At 45.7% G+C, this 11,021-nt stretch overlaps 1 protein-coding gene across 2 annotated transcripts in view; it reads left to right on the top strand.

Annotated features, from left to right (window-relative positions):
• The window catches only part of Grb2 (growth factor receptor bound protein 2), a 68,789-nt gene that overhangs the window by 39,108 nt on the left and 18,660 nt on the right, over positions 1-11,021 (top strand). The window lies entirely within an intron of this gene.

Below are 11,021 nucleotides of genomic sequence, written 5' to 3'. Positions count from 1 at the left end.
GTGTGCGTGTGCGTGTGTGTGTGTGTGTGTGTGTAAGAATTGAGATAGTGTCTTTAGGTAGCTCCCATTGGCCTTGAACTTGTGGTGGTGATCCTCTTGCTTCAACCTCACTATGTTGCAGAATATTTGATCTCGCTGAACTGTTTCTAGTTATAGTGTGGCTCAGCCAGTAGCACATACTTTTTCTTTCTTTCTCTCTCTTTCTCTCTTTCCTTCTTTTCTTTTCTTTCCTTTTCTTTTCTAGATTTATTTTATTTATATGTGAGTACACTGTAGCTGTCTTCAGACACAGCAGAAGAGGACATTGGATCCCATTACAAATGGTGGTGAGCTACCATGTGCTTGCTGGAAATTGACCTCTGGAAGAGTTGAGCCATCTCTCCAGTCCTTTAATACACGACTTTAATCCCAAACAATGAAGGTTAAGTTAGTTTTGTAGAGGGAAGCACCCATGTTTGAAAGTGATGTCTTAATTGAGTGGCAAAGTGACAGGTTAGAGAAAGATTTGACAGAATACCATGTGCCCAACTCTCATGAGAAGAGAGAGGAAGAGGAGGCCGCTTAAGCAAGAGCATCGGAGAGAGAGAGAAGGAAGAGGCAGTTTTACCGAGAGAGTTTTACAGAGACAGATTGAAGAGAGAAGCAGCTAAACACACGTGAAGACAGAAGGAGCCAAGCAGAGCAGTTCAGGAGGGACAGACAGACACCAGATTGAATCAGTCATCTTGGAGAGGAGTTTGAGCCAGAACAGCTGAGTAGAATCAGCCACGCAGAGTTCAGAAAGAGCTAGGAAGAGTGAGTTACACAAGCCTGGGAGGCTGAAACATTCTGGGCCTAGAGTAGATTGTACAGAGGCTGGAAGCTTCCAGAACTAGACCTAGGTTAGCAGACAGTTGCTTCAGGGTTAACATCCCCGTGCATTCTACTCACTCCATACCTGAAAACTGTAACAGTTTGAGAATATAAGGGGGGGAAATCTTACAATTTTACAAGCCAGATCAACTCTTTTCCCTCCTAGTGCTGTAGGCTATAAGCTTAATGATGAAAACTGAACTAAGGCCTCTAAAAATAGACATTCATGACACAAAACCCTTTTCTGTGTGGAGGAAGGATTACAAAGGCTGAGTGTGGTTCTGTTCTAAGCAGCTGGACACAATGGTCACGTCTTAGCTGATCATACTCTGTCTGACCCTTATCACTTGGGAGACTACTTGTCATTTCAGTCAAGCGTGAGTTACTGGTGCTGGTCACCCTTTGCTTCTAAGGCCTTGTGGCTGTTCTGTTGAGCAGCACAGCCCACCCAGCCGTGGAATGGCACACACAGTTCCCTCTGAGGTAGCTGTGAGATCAGGCTGTTGTTCTTGTGACCCTGAATTGAGGGTCTGAAACACCACTATTTGCATTAACACCTCCTGTTATTAGTGTTTCAAATACTTGTCTTCTCTGTGGGTTGTGACATTTCTCTGCACCCAAAGTGATGATTTTCTACCCTTCCCAGTGTGTAGGTGCTTACAGAGAACTATAGACTAGAGAGCAGAGAGGCTTCTTGTAGCTGGGACATGCCAACCAAGTACAGTGTGGTGTTCTCTGGTGTCCCTGCCCAGCCTGTCAGGAACTTTGTTCCTTCCAAGCCTTCTGGGCCTGCAGCTGCCTGCAGGAGGCCCTAAATGTGGTAATTAGCAGGATTGCCTCCACTTCAACAGTAAAAGGAGGTGTAATTTAACCTGCCTAGCAGAACTTATGTTTGTCTACAGTTCCTCCGGAGACACTCAGAAGCAGGGTTGTCACAATCTGAATTTTCATGCCTGTTTTCCTCATGAAAATGGTATGTGCTCATGGTCTTGCAAACCTTGGGTGTCCGTTTTTTTGGGAAACAGAACAAATATGTGAGAAGACACAACATGAATTAGGGCATACTAGTTAAAGTGGAACATTCAGAGATATATTTTAAAGATATATATATTGGTTTTTCGAAACAGGGTTCCTCTGTATAGCCCTGGCTATCCCGGAACTCACTTTCTAGACCAGGCTGGCTTTGAACTCAGAAATCCACCTGTCTCTGCCTCCCAAGTGCTGGGATCAAAGGCGTGCGCCACCACTGCCCAGCTTTTTTTTTTTTTTTTTTTTTTAAAGCCAAATGTCAAAAGGCTGGAGAGATGGCTTAATGGTTAAGAACCCTTGTTTTTGCAGGGTTCCTGGGTTTGGTTCCAAGCACACAGATGAAGGCTCATATTTGTTTGTAACTCCAGCTCCAGAGGCTCTGATGACCTCCTTAGGCACCGTGACTATACATGCATGCATACATACATACATACATACATGCGTACATATGTGCAGGCAAAGCCCTCATACACATCAAGTAAATCATAGAGGAGGTGGAGGAGTATGAGTGTGGTGGAAAGGGTTCACACAGGCTACCCATGTCTAAGACTTCATGTGAATGGTTGCTAAGGAAGGAGACACATTCTGGTCATTGCTGTGGGCCCTGACAGGTACCCAAGCTCCTGTGAACCAATCCTAGTAAAATACACGGGATCACAGCCATACTTCCAGACAGAAAGTAAAGTAGGATTGGTTAGTTGGTGTGTGGGCAGTGGGGTAAAGCAAGGAGAGTGCTGGGCCCACCTCAGCAGCAGAGCAGTTGCCTGCTGTGGTCAGGGTCCTGGGCACTGTCCCCATCATGGGATGGGTGAGTAGGGGTTGTTGGAGAGAAGCAAATTTAGATTCTTTAAACACTGCATATGTGTTTTTAATGTTAGCTGTGGAGACTTTAAAACACATAGAATTACCTCTGCCTAGTCAATTTCTCATTTAAAAAACTTTAGGATTTATTTATGTTTGTGTTTTGTCTACATATATGCATGTATGCCATGTATGTGCCCACTACATTCAAGTTCAGAAGTGTCAGATGCCCTTAGACTGAAGGTTGTATACACAGGGTTGTAAACCACCATATGGGTGGGTGCTGGGAACTGAAGACCCAAGTCGCCAGTGCTCTTCACTCTGAGCTGTCTCAGCCCTGAGATTTCTCACCTTGCCTAGCTTGCTGCCATGAATACTTACTTAATAACCTGGCCTTCCTAATACACCCTTGGCCCCCTCAGGTCTGTGGGCCGTATGCCAGTCAGGGGCATCATAAATACTGAGTCTTCGCTCTGCCCTTTAAAGCCTGCACGCTGTGGTCCAATTCCCTGTGTCTCTGTTTCCTGGGGGCTCCACTTGCTGCCTGCTCACTCAGATTTACCATTGCAGACCCTAGGCTGTGCAGGGCCAGGGATGCAACTTAGTGCCACTGTGCTAAGTCCCTTCTTGCCCAGGGACTCTTCTGTTGCGTCTGTTGTTGTTGTTGTTGTTCTGTTGCTCCTGTTGTTGTTTTTTAAGATTTATGTATATGAGTGTTGCTGTCTTCAGACACACTAGAAGAGGGCATGGATCCCATTATAGGTGGTTGTGAGCCACCATGTGGTTGCTGGGAATTGAACTCAGGAACTCTAGAAGAGCAGTCAGTACTCTCAACCACTGAGTCATCTCACCAGCTCTCTTCCTCTGTTGTAATCTTTCTCTTTGCTCTCACTTAAATTCTCTGTCCTAGTTGTCAGACCTAAACTAGATAATTCATCCTCACGGCATCTGTCCTGGAGAGATTTGACTCCCATCTTTGTGTGTGATTAGCTCTGAAGTTCTCCACCACATCATGACTTCATCATCACAGAGTTCATTATATTGAAGGTGTCTATGTTCTTTTACTAATTATTATTTGGAAGGTGATGTGTGGGTTCGAGTCAGTTCTCGTCCGTTTTATGTGCACGTCAGGGATAGCACTCTAGCTATAGGGCTTGCAAAGGGAGGACTTATTTACAGCTCGCTCTGGCCTCTGAAGTTGTGATTACCCTTGGTTTTTTATTTGTTTATATTTTTTTGTGTATGGATATTTTGCCTGCATGTATGTCTGTATACCACATGGCATGGCTGATGCCCTTGGAACCATGAAAGAGCTGCAGATCCCCCAGGACAGTTTTAGTTACAGACAGTTATGAGCCATGTATGTACACTCGCATGCAGTGACACACATGTCCAGGTCAGAGGGCAGCTCACAGAAATGTTCCTTTCCTTCCACCATGGGTCTGGACATCAAATAAGTCTTGAGGCCTGTTGACACACGCGCTCACCGAGCTCTCTGGTCCTACAGCACCGCCATGCTACTGACCGTTGATTGATTTCCCTGTTTGCCTGTGTCATCACCTGGGAACAAGTCTCTCAGTTGTTTGAATGATGGAGACAAATCTGAAGTGAGCTCCTTTATCCAGCCTGGCCTGCAGGCAGGCGATGGTGCCCTTGTGGTGGGTACAAGGCGGACAGCCTGTCTGTTAGGTAGGAGCCTCTGCAGTAGAGTGACATTACCAGTTGATCATTTATTTGTAAGAGATGCTGGCTGCAGCCGGGCGGTAGTGGCACACGCCTTTAATCCCAGCACTCAGGAGGCAGAGGCAGGCGAATTTCTGAGTTTGAGGCCAGCCTGGTCTACAGAGTGAGTTCCAGGACAGCCAGGGCTATACAGAGAAACCCTGTCTTGAAAAACCAAAAAGAAAAAAGAGATGCTGGCTGCTTGATGCAGTCACAGCCAGCTGTCCAAAGGCATGTGAACCCTGAATGGCTCTATCACAGGAGGCTGTGTGTAGCCTGGCTGAGAGCAGCAAACAGAATGTGGTCAGACAGCTGTGTACCAGAGCAGCAGCTCTTAACCTGTGGGTGGTGACCCTTTTGGAGGGATGCCAAGCAACCCTTTCAGGAGTGGTCCAAGACCATCAGAAAACACAGATAGTTATATTATTTTCTTTTCTTTTGTTTGTTTTTTTCAAGACAGGGTTTCTCTGTGTAGCCCTGGCTGTCCTGGAACTCACTTTGTAGACCAGGCTGGCCTTGAACCCAGAAATCCTCCTGCCTCTGCCTCCAAAGTGCTGGGATTAAGGACATGTGCCACCACCGCCTGGCAGTTACCTTATTTCTTACGTCAATAGCAAAAATATAGTTATAAAGTAGCAACAAAAAAATAATTTTATGGTTGGTACCCAGCACAACATTAAGGTCTGTGTTAAAGGTTGAGGACCGCTGTGCTAGAGGGGTGACTGTTCAGCTTCCTGGACTCCTCACTCATTGAATCCCTCTGCCTTTGTCTTGCTCTGTTTTGGACTACTTCAGTTTGTTCGTGCATGTGGCTGATTTGGTGTCTTTAATCTGAATTCATGTTCAGCTCAGATTCAGTAATTCCTTTATCCCATTGTTTATTCTTTTATTTTCCACATTCACGAGTCCTTCTGAAAGCTAGGGTTGACTTTTCTTCTTCCTCATTGCCATTGTAAACAAACCTTTTCAGTGTGTTAGACAATTAAATGTTAGCTAAAGTATAGTTCAGAGGAGATGCTAATGCAGTTGTAACATACTGTAGCAGTCCGATAATAGCCAGGTTACACTTTCCAAATCTTTGTACCCTCAACCGCTTACCAACCTGATTTTTTGGTTTGTTTGTTCTTGTGAGACAAAAACAAGGTGTTGGGGCTGGAAAAATACCCCAAGGATACAGTGCTTCTTCCTGCCTTGTGCGATGTCCTGGGCTCAGTTCCCAACAGGAAACAGCAAGGGAACCAGAGAGGAAGGTGGAGTCTCACTTACCTGGTTCCCAGACTGGCCTTGAACTCCTGACCTTAGTCTTCCTATCTTAATACCCAAGGAGCCACCATGCTTAGCTACACGTGTTACCCCCACCACCCCACCACCCCCACCCACCAGCAACCCTGCTCTGTTTACTGTTGGAAGTTATATGGTTGAGAAGTCCCAGCTCTGCTCAGGAGAATGAGGCCTGAGGATGGCTTGGGTCTTGGAGTTCAAGGCCAGGCAAGGGAACGGAGAAAGACCCCTGTCTCAAGGGTTGAGGACCTCAAGTTCAACTGAATGGACTGTTACTGATGTCCTTAACTGGGTGGGAGGGGCTCTGCAGGGTGGTGAGAATGATTGACAGATGAGGTGTCAGGGTCAGAAAATGTTTGCGCACCTTTTACCTTAATGTTGGATTGGTTTCGTGTTTTAAGACCAGAGAGGTTTACATAAGACAAAAACCTTGTGTTTGGGAGCAAGATGAAAAAGAGCAGTAGCTAAAAATAGAATGTTTGCTGGGCAGTGGTGGCGCACATCTTTAGTGGAGGTTGCCAGAGGCAGGCGGATTTCTGAGTTCGAGGACAGCCAGGGCTACACAGAGAAACCCTGTCTCGAAAAACAAAACAAAACAAAACAAAAGGTGTTGATGCACACCTTTAATCCCAGCACTCAGGAGGCAGAGGCAGGCGGATAGGCAGATCTTTGAGTTTGAGGCCAGAGCTATCTCCACGTCAGTCAGGGCTGCACAGAGAGAACTTGTTTCAAAAACTATAACGAACGAACAAACAAAAAATGCTGTTAAAGAGTTAACTGTTAGGAAGGTCTGATAGCATTCATTAAGGAAACTTACTGCTAACTTTGGCCAAGAGGCCTGTCCTTCCCCTTGCTTGACAGCAAGCTGGGAGTCTGCACACGGGCTTCTGCTCAGTGGCTTTGCATGGACTCGTCAGAGGAACAGATGTAGTTTAGTTGATGTTTGGGATGGGCTTTCTTGGTGTGGCTATGGCAACTATTACTGTATCACCCTACCTGGTACACCTGGCAGCATGTGATTCTAGAGCCCTGGGAAGGGTGTCCCTTCTGTTAGTTCACCTCAGTCTGGTGTGACATTGGGTCACAGAGCTTGTCTAGAACAAGCTGCGGAAGATTGAACAGTGTCTGGAGCATTATAAGCAACCAGTCTGGGCTGGAGAGATAGCTCTGGTTAAGAGCACCAACTGCTCTTCCAAAGGTCCTGAGTTCAAATCTCAGCAACCACATGGTGCCTCACAACCATCTGTAATGAGATCTGACACCACCTTCTGGTGCATCTGAAGACAGCTACAGTGTACTTAGATAAAATAATAAATAAATCTCTTAAAAAAAAAAAAAAGCAGCCAGTCTGTGACTGAGCTCTGTGGCCCCAGCTCCTGGGGTTCCCAGTATACATTTTGTCCTCTTAACTCCCAGATGTTTCTCTGTGTGGCTATCTCCTTTGTGTGTTGCTCCACTTTCCCCACTGCTGCAGTTGAAGTTTGAACATTGTGAGAGCAATCTACTCAGTAACAGGCCTTTCATGTGACAACACAAACAACACAACCCCCCACACCACTAACCACAGTTACTTTAAGTGGAAACACTTTGTAAAAGTCTGTTCTGTGTGTGAGCATTTGGGTTTCACTGGCTTCAGATTTGTCTGTGTAAACTAAAAATCATAGAAATGTGAACCATTGTCTTGTTTTGTCAGAGTATCATGAGCAGCTTTCCTAAGTGACAGCTGAACCAGGAGGAGTTGAGGGAGATAACAGTTTATATTTTGAGTACTAAACTGTTTCTTGAAGAAAGAAATACTCTGTAATACACTGCGATTTGGTGATTTCATTTATTTATTTATTTATTTTTAGGAGGCTTATTTTAATGGTACCCTAAAACTCAAAAGGGAGGTCCACGGGGCTTCTGAGCTCACCAGCTGTTAAAGAGAGGCCCAGGGCCGGCCTGATACAACACAAAAGGCACTCGTGAGGGAGAGAAACCTCAGGCCTTTTTATATTTCTTAATATGAAATCAACACCCCCAAGAGTGCAGGACAGCTTAGAGACAGCAAGAATGTGTTATGTTAGTGCCCTAACCCGAGACACACACACACACACACACACACACACACACACACACACATACCACTTTTCTCTCTCCAATCATGACTGAGTGAGAGTGGACTCTGGACAGGGCTTGCTGTCCACTGTCCTCGTGAATCTGCTAGTGATGGCAGTGGCTCTTTAATTGTTCAACTCTGACAGCTTTGAACTTCTTTTGTTGTTATTGTTTTGCTTGTTTGCTCGTTTTAGAGACAAGGGTTTCTCTATGTAGCCCTTGTCCTGAAACTCATTCTGTAGACCAGGCTGGCCTTGAACTCAGTGATCCACCTTTTTCTGCCTCCTGAATGTGAGGATTACCACTGGCTGTTTTTGAACTACTTAAGGGGCCCTTATATTTTGTAGATGCCTATGTGGTCCTGAGCTTCTAATGTGATGACTTTTGGGTATCCGAAGCACGTTTACCTCTGCGTCAATCTTGTCACAATTCAGTGGAAAAATAAAGCTCCCGAGTCTTTCAGACTGTTAATGGAGGCTGTTTATAGGAGAACTGTGGCTATAAAATCCAAGAATGTAGGCGGGGGGGGGGGGCACAGTGCAGGCCAGTCTGTGTACAGCCCTCTAACAGTGAAAAAGGAAAAACTGCAAAAGCTAGTCACGGGTTACACATGGCCATAGAGGATGGCATCTTCACTGTCTCCAGGAAGCACCCTGCCCCAAGAAGGGAGTGGCATTAGAACTCTAGACACCAACACACTTCCTCTTCCCTAATCAGACACTGCCCCCTTTATCCATTTCGTGGTCACTTATCCCTACTGTACTCACATCCATCCTGAAGCCTCCTGTCTTCAAGACAGTGCACACGAGCAGGCTCATGACGTGATTCTGTGACTTCCCACTTTGAGGTACATGGTGACCTTTGGAGAGTGACACAGGCTGATTACCTGTCTCTTCCTTTATTTTGCCTCATCCTCTTTGGAACAGTTTAGGGGATCTGTCTAATTTCTAGGATTTAAGAGGTTCTGCTGGCCATGGTGGTTTATGTGGCCCTGTGGCTCAGCACCTGGGAGAATGAGGCAGGAAAAGTGCTGGAATTTAGGGCCAACCTGGGCCACATAGTAAGACTTGGTCTCAAAATCCTCCACCTACCCACCCCGCTCCCAGAAAAGAGATTCTTGTTTCTTGTTAACTAGTGAAGAGTGTGTGCTGATCTTCTGGTAATGCATGGCTCCCTCTGCTCTTCTGAGCTATGAGCACCACTCAGAACAAAGCCCATGTATACAAGTCACTACCTCGACATACACCATAGGCCACTCTGAGAGGAACCCAGTTGAGCATTGGGTGTTGAGCCAATACATATTACAGAGTAGTGGTACATGAGACATTCTAAACTTTTGTATTGTTACTGACTAATCCTTAACTAAATTCTGTAAAACTCAAGCTGAGAGAGAAGGCTAGCTAATGTTTTATGAGCTCTGAAGTCTGCTGTTAGCTTACAGATTGCTGAGTTGACTGGTTTGCCTGAACTAAGGATTCATTTGGAGAGTTAGTGGATAAAGTGGGAGGCTTGGTCAGTGTTCCACTGCTGTGAAGAGACACTTTGACCACAGCAACTCTTATAAAAGAAAGCTTCTAATTGGGTCTGGCTTACAGTTCAGAGGTTTGGTTCATTATCATCATGGTGGGAAGCAAGGCTACAGGGAGACATGATGCTGGAGGAGCTGAGAGGTCAGCATCCAACCTAATCCAGATGTAGCAGAAAGAAAGCAGAAACCGAGCAACACTGGGCCTGGCTTGAGCCTTTGAAACCTCAAAGCCCACCCCAGTAACACATTTCCTCCTCCAAGGCCCCAAGTGCTCCAGCAGAGCTACACCTCCTCATCCTTCTCAAGTTCTGCCACTCCCTGACGACTAACCATACATTAAATACATGAGTCTGTGGTGGCCAGTTCAGTCTTGCACTGTGATGCCTGAACATCGGTGGGCCTTGCTGGACTGAACACAGCTAAGTGGGCTGCTTAGGAACTTGACCGTTGTGAGGGAAACACCAAAAATTATTTTAACGGTAGGAGTTTGGGGAGTGGGGGGTTTTTATACCACCTTTCTGGGCTCCCTTCTTTCTTTATTAGATAGCATTGCATCATTAACCTATTTTAGTGAATAGGTTACTGAAAATTGTTTAATAAAATAACATAGTTTGGGAGAAAAACTACCAAAGTTACATACATATAATTTTATCAATTTTTTTGTTTGTTTTACTTAATTTCATGAAAGGCCTGGCACGACTGCAAAGCATCTTCTCACGGAGCTGTGGACTTGTGGCAGCTGTCCTGAGAGTCCCTGCAAGGCAGGCTGTAGGTGTTGACCTTTGTGTGTATAGTAAGCAGACGGAAACTTCTGTGGAGCCAGGAGCCTTTCTAATCTAGTTTCTCTAAGTTCGTTCTCACTTGATGCTCCAAAGTGACCAGAGTGTTGGGAATTAATTAGACTTGAAAATTTAATCCTAACACTAGGACACAGAGACAACAGGATCTTGAGTTCAAAGCTTGTCTATGGTGCATAGCAAGACTCTGTCTTTAGGGCTGGGGGTAGAGGAAGAAGAAGAAAAAATAGAAAAGGTTCATAATGACTTATGTGCAGTGTGGGTGTTTTTCATGGTTTGGAACACAGGATAACAGGCAGTGTGGCCAAGATAATTCTGTGAGCAAACCTGCAGCAGATGGAGGTGGTGACTGCAAGGCTCTTACTCAGTGTGGCAGTGAATCAGTGTGGTCCAGAGCTGAGTCAGTGCCCTGCTGTCGGGAGCTTGGTGAGCACTCCGTCGTTTCTGTGTAGCATGTGCAGCAACTGAAAGCAACTCCCCCCCCCCCAAAGGTATTATTTATTTATTTCATGCATGTGAGTGCACTGTCACTGTCTTCACACACACCAGAAGGGGACATCGGATCCCTATTACAGAGGTTGTGAGCCACCTTGTGGTTGCTGGAAATTGAACTCAGGACCTTTGGAAAAGCAGTCAGTGTTCATAACTGCTGAGCTCTCTCTCCAGCCCTGAAAGCAACTAATTTTTAGTAGCTCTCAAGACTTTTGAGAGGGGCCAATAGAGTTTGCAAAGTTTAACAAACAAACACCTTTAAAAAGAGTGGTTTTTGTCGCCAGGCGGTGGTGGCACACGCCTTTAATCCCAGGATTTGGGAGGCAGAGGCGGGCGGATTTCTGAGTTCAAGGCCAGCCTGGTCTACAAAGTGAGTTCCAGGACAGCCAGGACTACACAGGGAAAACCTGTCTCGAAGAAAC

The sequence above is a fragment of the Mus pahari genome, chromosome 14 (assembly GCF_900095145.1).
Source record: "Mus pahari chromosome 14, PAHARI_EIJ_v1.1, whole genome shotgun sequence".
Taxonomy (NCBI): domain Eukaryota; kingdom Metazoa; phylum Chordata; class Mammalia; order Rodentia; family Muridae; genus Mus; species Mus pahari.
The sequence above is the reverse complement of the archived record's forward strand: the minus strand, read 5'-3'. Positions and strand labels throughout refer to the sequence as shown.